The 11,398-nt window shown below is 47.3% G+C and overlaps 1 pseudogene; it reads right to left on the minus strand.

The window, feature by feature from the left end:
• Window positions 1-811: 811 nt before the first annotated feature.
• Window positions 812-9,895, minus strand: LOC132509163 (large ribosomal subunit protein mL37-like; annotated as a pseudogene).
• Window positions 9,896-11,398: the final 1,503 nt, after the last annotated feature.

The raw sequence follows: 11,398 nt of genomic DNA on the forward strand, positions 1-11,398 counted from the left end.
CGGCGGCCGCGGAATGAGCCGCCGAGCGCGCTGGTGGCAGGAATGAGAAACCGGGGGGAGGTGGCGGGCGGGGTGGGGGGGCGGAGGAGGAGGGAGGCCGCCGCTGGGAGGGAAAGAAAGGGCGGGGGGTGGAGAGGAGCGGAGGCCGCTAGTCGCGGCGAGCTGGGCCTCGCAGAGGCTGCGGGGGCCGGCCCGTCCGCGTCCCTCCCCCCAGGGGCCCCCGGGATGTCAGCCCCCGGGATTCGTGGCCGCCCCCTTCCCGCCTTGGGTCGCCGCACTCCGGCTCCCCTGGGGCTCAGACGGAGTCCGGAGCGACTGAAGTTGGGCTCCAGGGACGCACAGCCAATCAGGGAGGGCGGCACAGGGATACTGGGGAGGGCTCCGGGGCCCCTCTTTCCTCCTTCGCCCAAATCCGCTCCAGCTGGTCAGGCTGGGCCCTTGGCCCAGGAGGCCTGCGTGGTGGGTAGGGGGAAAGCGTCGGCCAAGTGGGGGAGGCAATCCGGCATCGTGCTTCCTCACCCCATCGCCCCACGTTCCAAAGATCCCTCCACGTCGGTGGCTTCTGCCGTACTCCCTCTCCCCATGCCTAGCAAACTCTGCTTGGGGCGCGGGTGGTGAAACCTGGGGGAGGGAGACTTTGGACTTGGGAAGAACCACGTCTCTGTTCTCTCCCAGTTCTCCCTCCCCTCCCCCCATCCCCAAAGCCTAGTGTGGGGAAGGCGGGTGCCGGGATCGCTTAGCCAGGGTCGGCCCGGCCCCCGCGCCAGGCAGGTACAGTGGCCCCCGCCCGCACACAGCGTCACTTGTTGCCTCAGGCCCCCTCGCCGCACGCCCGCCCCGGCTCCGTGGAGAGTGCAGTTCTGCGGGAGACCGGGCCTGAGGGCGCAGTGCCTGCATCCTCCCTGGGTGGCCCCCGTAGCCCTCCAGGAGGACTCGTTGGAGGAGGGGGCCCCGGGCCTGCTTCCTGCCCTCGCGAGTCGCCGGGAGAAAAGGCTGGCGGGGCCTCGGCTTCGGAATCACGCCAGGGACTGGGCGGGGCGCTCGTGCTTCGGGAGTGGTGCTGGGACCCGCACACGCCGCCGTCCCTAGGGTGGAGGCGGACGTCTGTGACCTGGTGGGAACCCCTGGCCGGAACAAGTTCCTTTGGTGGGAGGCGGCGGACAAAGCAGAGACGGAGAGAAGATGAAGCAGCAAACGGATAATGGGGAAAAGGAATCCCAGGAGGGACGGGGATGAGGACGGAAAAGGAGTGATGGGCCCGCGAAGAAGGGGAAGGAGGAAGCGGAGGGAAAGCCGGGCGGGAGGGGCGGAGAGGAGTAGAGGAATTAACACTAATGAGGTCGAAGAATGAAGAGAAAGCCTCGGAGGGTGCGCGAAGGGGGAAGGGACTGTAGTAGTGGGAGGTGAGTGGGGGCGGCCAAAGCCGGCTCTCGGGCTCCTAGCCCTGTTCGCCTGAGTCCCAGCTGCACGCAGAACCCTCACGTTTGCACGCGGCAAGGGACTGCGCTGGGCTGCGCGCGGGGGCGACGGGCGGGGCGGGGCCATCCGGCTACCACGCCCCCGCCCCTCCGTGCGCCCGCCGGCTTCTCGGCGACTCCGGGATCCCTGAGGCGTCGGCCGCCGCCCCAGCCGGCGTCCTGAGCCAAGCTGCCGCGTCCTTCGCCCTCCGTGTGGCCGTGGCCTTTAAACTGCCGTTTCCTCGGCTGGGGGCGGGGGCGGTGAGTTTCCCGCTGGGAGGTAAAGTGGGCCCCCTTTACCTCCCAAATGCCGCAAGGAGACAGGCCTCTGGGCGCTACATACCCCCCCACCCTCGCCCTACACGTGCCGGTGCGAGGCCCTCGCGAGGCCGAGGAGGCGGAGCGCTTTCCCCGAGAGCGCAGTGAGTGGGACGCGGTGCCTGTCTCTTCTCCCTCCACAGGTTGGTCCCTTCCACACTCTGCCTACTTCCTTTATCATCCTCTCTGGTCCTGTCTTTTCATCTGCCACTTCTGTCTGCTCTAAGCCCTAAAACTTTGTATGGGCTTAGTATGTCCTACGCCACCGCCCAGGTCCCCGCACTCTAAAGGGGCAGTACATGGTGATGGGGTGCTCTGACCTCAACGCTTCCACTTATAAATGAAGTTACAGAGGAGAGGAGGGAACAAGGCCCCACTCTCCCTCAGAGATACTCGGAGTTTGCCCTTGTCTACTAATGCTTGTCTGAATTTTCTCATGCTTTCCACGTAAGTGAAAGTGGAAACAGGAAGGGAACGGGAAGGCCTCATCAGTCTAATTGCAGGTATACAGTGATGTCGGGGATTGGTGATGGTTAGGACAGCGCTTGATCCGTGAGAAAAGTTTCATTAATTCCATTTTGGAGACAGGACCAAGGATGAGCCTTGTCACATTTGACCTGACATTATCCGGAATGTGTTCTTTGCTTTTTGGTTAAGAATTCGTTAAGTGACAGCAGTTGTTTGTTGGTGGTGGTCGGTTATTTTTAGACCATCCCTTCCGTGAATGATAGCGTCAGCGGATTTTCAAAAGTATGTTAAAAATTGCTTGGTAGGGCTTCCCTGGTGGCGCAGTGGTTGAGAGTCCGCTTGTCGATACAGGGGACATGGGTTCGTGCCCCGGTCCGGGAAGATCCCACATGCCGCGGAGCAACTGGGCCCGTGAGCCATGGCCGCTGAGCCTGCGCGTCCGGAGCCTGTGCTCCGTTGCGGGAGAGGCCACAACAGTGAGAGGCCCGCGTACCGCAAAAAAAAAAAAAAAAAAAAAAATTGCTTGGTAGATTTCTACTGACATTGCACACCTGAATCAGATGGAACCCAGTGTATAGCAGAAGTCAATATTCCTTTGTACAACCCAGCAGTTTTATTCGTGGGAGTCTACTTAGGACAGCTGGAAACTTACGTCCACACAGGCACATGTGCCTGAATGTGCATAGCAGCGTTAGTCATTATAGCCCCAAACTGGAAACAGTTAACATGTGCATCAACGGGTGAGTGGATAAACAAATGTGGTATATCCATATAATGGAATAGTATTCGGCATTAAAAAGAAAAGAAATACTGATGCATGTTACAGTATGAATGACCCTTAAAACATGCTAAAAGCCAGATATTTTCTGATTCCATTTATATAAAATATTCAAAAAAGGCAAATTTATAGAGACAGGAAACAGATCAGTGGTTGTCTTGGTATGAATAGGAATTAACGGCAAATGGGCATGAAGGCACTGTTGGGAGATGAAAATGTTCTAAAATTGGATAATGATGATGGTTGCACAAATCTATACATTTATTAAAATTCATTGAATTGTAACCAAAAAGAAAGGCAAAAATTTCTTTTACACCTTTATTCCCAGAGTATCTATGACCTACAGCTGAGCCCCATGGGAAAAACTTTTTGCAAGGCAGTTTTATAGAGAGATAAATGTTTAAACAAAAAAAGAAGAGTTCTAGTTCTTATGGAAAGATAACCATACTTCTATTCAGCAAGTTCTATTTTGGCGATTGCTTTGGAGAGTCTTATAAGTGTTAAAGCAAGTTAATTCCCCCCTTTCACTCTTCTAAGTGATTAATTCCTGGGAACTAGAGTTAGGCATTCCAGTTCGTGACATTTTAAACACACCTACACATAGACACAGTACAAAGTGCACATTTCCGAGGGGATTTTTGTATGACTATGTTAGGATCTGTCTTAGAAATCCATATCAAGCACTTGGGTGGAGTATTGTGTGATTACAGTTTGGATTAAAAAAGGAGAAGAGAGAGAAAAAAAAAAGAACCCACTGACAGTTTAAATTAAAAGATTCAGTTCATCCAGCAGCCAAAAGTTTGGGTGTTTATCTTAACTTGCCTCACCTTTCCTTCACCTTGTTCTTCAAGGGAGGAAGCCAGGGTTCAGGGTTGCTCTGGAGGCAGGATTGAACGGTCCCTTCTGCTTCCTGACTCTTTCAGTTCAGACAGAGATGAGGCTCAAATGGGCCTTTTCTTGTCTTTGTCCTTGTCAGCAAGAGGCTGGTAATTTCCTGTTGGTTCCTTCATCAAAGTTACCAGGCTCTCATCCCTTTGATGCCTCTGTCCTCAGACTCTGAAGATAGCCAGGCCCTGCTGAGTCAGTTCCTTGTTTTCACTTAGAAGCCCCAGGCTACCCCAGGCCTTCTCAAAGTTTCCTGCTCTAGAGGCATCCTTTGGTAAATGGTATAAAAAGTGAGGCAGGATCCAAATAGGGAGATGGTTTTATCCCATTGCAGTAGGCCCGCATCATGCCTTCCCCAGGCAGGGGGAGAACACTGAGAAAGATTGAACAGGTATGCCTGTTCTGAACCGGGCACTTCAGATAGAGATTCCCACAGCTGAGGCCACAGATAAGTGAGGAGACCACAGGCCTTTGATCTGAGTCTGATTCCTGGTTCTGCTGCTTACTAGCAAAGACTTTAATCTCTGTGAGATTCAGTTTCCAATTCTGTAAAATGGGGCTTGTTATCTGTGCCTAGATTGTTGCAGGGATTAAATGTGCCCACGTACCTAGAGCAGTAAGCACTGTGCTTAAAGCAGAGGCTCAATAAATGAAAGTTATTAATTACTGTTATTAATTGTGAGGTCTGATTGTTGTCACACCTTAAATCACCTGAGCAAGAAAGGAGTCATGTTACAGTATGAATTATAATAATGATGGCGATTAATCTTATTATAAATGATATCAGTAATAAAACTTCTGGTCAAGAATATTTTAGCAGTTCAAAATTTACTGACACTGTAAGGCCTGTCCTGGGTCATATAGAATTAGATGTGCCAGCCTTGGGGGCAGGGGCCCTGGGTTTCATGTCCTAGACCTGCAAATTCACTGAATCACCTTGGGGAAGTAATTTTCTTTCTGTGAGCCTCAGTTCCCGTGGCTGTAAATGAGAGCTTACTCAACATAAGTTTTGAGGAGGATACTTCCAGAGCTGAAATTCTGGAGTTTTTTAAGTCAGACTCTGTTAAATTGAAAACATCTCTTAGGTGCATTTCCTCTTTCCACCACTAGGAGCAGTCAGGCAAGCATCTCAGGCTAAGACCTGACTCCAAGGATCCCCTCTCTCTCAAACATAACCCACTTTAACTCTTACCTGTAGTGTTTCTTTGTCTTTCCCTCTCACCTAGACTATAAGTTCCCCAAGGGCAGGGATGATACCTTTTTTGGTTTTTGTCTGTATCTCCAGCATTAGCAGTCCAATCAATATATTTGATTAACTGATAATGTTAATTAAGAAATATTTTTATTAAGTTAAGGCCAGTATGTCAGTCAGCTATCACCACAGTAATACTAGGGTATGAATAACCGCAGTACTCAGTGACTTAAAATAACAGTTATTTACTCTCATACATCTGTGGGTTGGCTGGGGCTGGGCTGGGGTAACTCCACTCAGCTTCCTGTATTTCTCATCCTCCTCCTTAGGGCTAGCTTGGGCATATTCTCATGGTGATGGCCACTGCACAAGATGCCAAGCAGAAATATGTGCAGTGTCTTGAGGTGTAGGCTGAGAACTGGACACTATCTTTTCGATCTCATTTTGTTGGCCAGAGCACACCATATGGCCAGATTGAAAGTTAAGGGGTGGAGAAATATAATCTGCTTTCTTAGTGGAAGAAGCTTCAGAAGTTGCATGGCAAAGAGTCTGAATACAGAGAAGTGTAAAGAGTTGGGGCCATTAATGCACTCTCCCAGAAGCAGAAACAGATTTCCATCATGCCACCATTCTGGGTCATCTTGGGTTGTCAGGTCCCATGGATTATATCCTATAATCATGAATACAATATTCTAAAACATTAGAGGAGACAAGATCAGAAGGCGATTTCAGTGTCTTACCAAACTCTAACCATGTCCTTCCTTTACTTTGAAGTTCCAGTTGTAAAGGAAGAAAGCAAGCAGAAATAATAATGTAATAATATTAATCACCAACTTATATATAAAACTAGAAATTCTCAAAACATTCCTTCAAAGTATGTATTATCCTTATTTTACAGATGAGAGAATTGAGACAAGGAAATTATATGCCGTGCTCAATATAAATACAACTGGTAAGTACTGGAACTGGGATTCCAGCCTATGTATGTTTGACTCACAAGTCATCCCACTAGCTTGCCCTTTCAGTGGAGAAGCTCATGCAACAGATTCTAGTCTTGATATGTTTGCGGGTGTGTGGGGAAGAGAGAGGAACTTTCCTCTACGCCCAAGGCAGAGGGCATCTATCGGATCCCTAGGCACAGTGTCTGCAATACAGTAGGTACACAAAAAAGTTTTCATGGAAGGGTAAAAGATGAAAGGGTGAAGGGAGGTAAGGGAGAGAGGAAGGGGAAGTCAGCAGAAGTGGAGAAAGTAAGAGGAAGAAGGAGGATATAAGCGAAAAGATATAAGGATGTTGATCTATATGGAAAAACCATGCCTTTCCATGATGGGCAGAGATGTGTGGATTCTGAGGGTCACTCATCCCTTGCCCCTACTGCTGCTGAGAACAATTGCCTCACGCATGCCTCCATTCCACAGTGTAGATGCTACAACATGAGCCAGCCCCTGACTATCTTGCTGATCTTCCAATCTCTCCCTTGATCACTCAAGCCACACTTATTTTCTTGTTGTTGTTCAAATGCACGTGTACTCCAGATTCAAGACATTTGCATTTGTTCTGCCCTCTGCCTAAAGCACCCTGCCCCTATTTCATGGTCTGCTCCCTCATTTTGCCTGTTTAATCAGGATTTACCTGGCTCTCTCACCAGCAGAATCACCCATTCGATGCTCGAATCCCCCGTAGTCTACCACTTTCTATCCCTTTAGTCTGCTTTATTCTTGTTTATAACATATATGTACTTGACATCATATTACATATTTTAATTTACATGTTTTTATTGGTCATCTTGCTCCACCAGGCTATAACTTCAGGAGGGCAAAGTACATCATCTCTCTCATTCACTCCTGTGTCTTGAGCATCCAGTACTGTGCCAGGCATATGGTAAGCACTCAGTAAATATTTGAAGAATAAATACATGAATAATATATGCATGAAAAATGCTAACTGAATGAATGAATCCCCAAACCAAGAGCAGATGAATCATCTGCTTGAATCTAAATGTGGTGCAAGTGTCCCTTGTTTACAAAGTGAATTTAATGATGCTAGTTATTCACACTACAAAATGATTCTGCATTTTACCAAAGGTTTCATTGGAAAGCTAATTAAAATAGCTACCTTGTTTAGTGCTTTTAAAAATATAATCCAATTTACAAAGTGGTGGTGTGCAGACAGCTTTTCTAGAACATATGAATTTCTTAAAATGAATTACAGGTATGCATAATGACAGTTCTGATTCTGATTTCTAATTCTTGTTTGATGTATGGACGAAGAAATTGGCTTAATAGAATGCCTCACAGAGGGCTATTTCAATGTTCGTATGTGCATACATTTACGTTACTTTTTAAACTTGTGAATAGGTGCATTAAAATATGTTTGTGCTCCTGGAGAACCACTGGAAGTATTTTCAAGATTGGTACCGGCTTGCTTTGCAAATAGTCTACAATTTAGACTACAGGATTTGAGAGCTCTGTGTTCCAATTTTCATGAATGTTGAAAGGTTGACTATCAGTGCTGAGAAGGGAAGGCAGAAATGATCCTTAGCTGATGGAGAAGGCTTAAAAAAAATCTTTCTTTAGTGTCCTCAGCTCAAGATAGATGAACTTACACAGCATAGACTATTTCAGTGCTTTATCTAGTGGTTGTGTGTTTCCCTTTCCCTATTCAGTTGCCTCTTTGGTGGCTAAGAGATAATAGTGATGTTTCCATAGAGCAAAGGTAGGTCAAAATGGAATGCAGTATTTTACACAGGTGGCCCAAGAGCTTGCTTCTTGGAAACAATATTCCAGAAAAGTCTGTCTATTCTAATTGGCAGTCACTTTAGTTCTGGGTCTTGAGCCATGATTGATTCCCCATTGCAAAGAGTATTGTTCTGGGCATGGGTAGAATTAAAGAATAACACTTTTAATAGCTATTCATTGAATGCCTATTAAGTACTTTAATTTCAGTCTTTACAACTGTTCTACAGAGCAAGTATTCTTATGCCCATTTTATAGGTAAGAACAGGGAAGCTCAGAAAATTGGTCAGCTTACTCAAATAGTTTGCTAATAAATGAATAATTAAATGTGACTTAATTGCTCAGAGTCTACAAGGGAATATAACTAGGAACTAATCTATATGGGAGAGGTGGTAAGGAGAGGTGAGTGGAGGTCTCCTTAAAGGTGTGAATCAAAGCTGAGAATTAAAAGACGCAGACGGGCTAGTTAGGGTAAGTGTAGGGAGAGAACATGAACATTCATGGAAGAAACAGACTACATAAGGGCATTGAGGCAAGATGGAATTTGGAACTTTTGAGGAGCTAAAAAATATCTCTAAGACTGATGCTTAATGAGCTTTGTGGAAATACAGAGACAGATAACACAGGGCTTTGTAGGACAAGGAAAGAATCGTGAATCATATCTTGAATGCAATGGGCAGTTGTTGAATTTTTTTTTTTTTCTTAAGCAGAAGTGATCTGATTGTATTTGTTGACGAAGAGCATAGTGGCTTCAAGTGGATGAGAGAAAGAAGGGATGCATGGATCTTTTAAAATTAATGTTTTCGTTTTCTTTGGATATATACCCAGGAGTGGAATTGCTAGATCATATGGTAGTCCTACTTTTAATATTTTGAGGAACCTCCATGCAGTTTTCCATAGTGGCTGCACCAATTTACATTCCCACCAACAGTGCACAGGGGTTCCCTTTTCTCCACATCCTTGCTAATAACACTTACGTCTTATCTATTTGTTGATAGTCATTCTGACAGATGTGAGGTGATACCTCATTTGCACTTCCCTGTTGATTAGTCATGTTGAGGGTCTTTTCATGTGCACCCCAATGTTCACAACATTATTATTTACCATAGTCAAGGTATGGAAGCAACCTAAGTGTCCATCAACAGATGAATGAATAAAGAAGATGTGAGATACAAACACACACACACACACACACACAAAGAGACACACACACACACAAAATGGAATCCTGTATCATCATTCACATCATAAACATTGTATTCCTGAAGGCCCATAGTGGGAGATATGGGAGAGAAGGTCTCAAGAACATGATTCTTAGTAGCTTCTACTTCCTCTTGGAAGGCGTTGGGGAGGGCAGAGGATCCTTGGCATTCATTTGGGCTCCACTGGAACCATGGACCTGAATAAGAGTAGACTCTCGATTCCAGGTGGTGGATAACGTGTTGTTTTGGGCACAGATCTGCCTGGCCAGAGAAGGATGCTTGAGAATCTGGGATTTACACAGCTGTATCAGACTGTCCACAATGACTGGGCAGGAGGTCTCTCTCTTGGGGATGTCTTCATTAGAGGGCCAGAGACAAGCATGAGAGATCGCATACAGAAGACGTTCATCCTGGTTCTCTGTGTGGTTCCTTGGATTGTCAGCAAGGCTAAGCACTTTCTCAGGAAGGCCTTCTGTTAACTTGGTCTTGGTAAGCCAGAGGCCCTGCTTTACACCCTCGAGGCGGCGGCAACGCTGGTGGAAGATGTAGCAGGCCTCGTCCCTGTACAGCAGGTGCTTGTGAAGCGGGGGCAAGCGGCGGAACTTCGTGTGCATCCAGCCGGGGTCGCAGGGCGGGAAGACTCACTGCGCCAGACCAGGCATAAAGTGCACCTTCCCCGTGTAGGTGATGGGCTCCAGTCCAGGAATCTCATACACCCTGTCCGGGGGAGGAGGCTCGGGCTTCCACGTGGCGCGCATGCCCCAGTCTTACGCCCCACATCTTGGGGCCCCGCAGCTCCCAAGACCGAGACACCTGGGACGAGCAAGTGCCAGCCTTGCTGGCCCCGATGCCAACGCCATACCGATCCGATCTCTTCAAGACCTCCACCAGGACGCCGCCATCTTCCCGCGCGCAAGGCGTGCTGGGAACCCAACCTGCAGTTTTATGAAATCATTTTGGGCACTAGGCTGCTCTCCTTTCCTGTGCCTGCAAATATCCTCCTGGGTCAGGAAGACAGTGTCACCTGATGTTTAATTAGTTAAAAAGAGAAATCCCTCAGCTCTGAGCAGACTCTGACTTTGGACAAATACCTTCCTCTCTCTGAGATACTTCCTGTCTAAAATGAGGAGTTTGGCTGAAAGATTTCTACATTTCTGTTTCCCTCTGAAAGCCCATGGTTACTGATTACCTTCACTCCAGGCACAGTTTTTCAAAAGTATGTCCAAAGGATACATTTATATTGATTCTGTGTCAGTCAGAGTCCTGCCCTGAAACACAAGTGGTAGGACACGGAGGGCATTCAGTTTACCCCAGAGGTCAGTGCGGAGGTCAGCCAGGTCCCCTGATGTTGCCACTCAGGGCCATTTGTCAACAATTCCTTGCTGTTCAAGGCCTCCAAAGATTTTTACCTGTCCACTTTCTTACCTAAAGTGTCCATACCATCTTATTTTCTCCTTCTCTGCTCCTATCAGGGGAGGGAGCAGACTTCCATGACACAGACGATGGACTTGGAAATTGAGCTGCCCAAGTTTGAATTCTGGTTATGGCCCTTACTTGCTGTTGGCAGATACTTTACCTCTGTGATCCTCATTTTCCACATCTAATAACATCGGTACCTCCTTCAGATAATTGCTGTAAGTTAGAAAGGTGATACATCGCAGTGCCTAGAATATAGTAAATACTCAGTGAATGTGTTTTTCTTCTCCTCTGCTCCTCACTCATCTCACTCCTACTTCTCATTAGCTTTCGTTTCTCAAAATTGAACTAAGGCATCAAACGTTTCAGAAAAGTATTTCCTGACCTTTCCCTTCCCACAGTCTTGTCTACAATTTGATTTTGCTACAGTGTATTATTATTATCCCCTATGTATTATTATATTATCCGCAATGCTTGTCTGTCCCACCACTGTCCCTCTGCAGGAGACATTTAGAGACCAATAATTACTGATACTTCATCACTGTCTCTCAAGCATACAGGCATACGGTAGGTGTTCAATAAATGTTTGCTAACGTTTACTGCCAAAGAGGATGTTTAAAGAAGGCATCCTCGAAGAGGGATGATGACCAAAGAGGAGGGGAAAAAAAATCACGTATGTCAGGCCAGCTCCTCTAAAGAGATTTGGTATAGAATATGAAGGGAAAATAGAGTAAAAGCAGAATGCATTAACTGGCCCAAATTACATTAGTAATTCTCTGCTATGTGACATATAGTCATCATTTAGTCTTTAGTACATGCAATTCTTTTTTTTTTTCTGCTACGCGGGCCTCTCACTGTTGTGGCCTCTCCCGTTGCGGAGCACAGGCTCCGGACGCGCAGGCTCAGCGGCCATGGCTCACGGGCCCAGCCGCTCCGCGGCATGTGGG

Source organism: Lagenorhynchus albirostris, chromosome 19 (assembly GCF_949774975.1).
Source record: "Lagenorhynchus albirostris chromosome 19, mLagAlb1.1, whole genome shotgun sequence".
NCBI classification, from domain to species: domain Eukaryota; kingdom Metazoa; phylum Chordata; class Mammalia; order Artiodactyla; family Delphinidae; genus Lagenorhynchus; species Lagenorhynchus albirostris.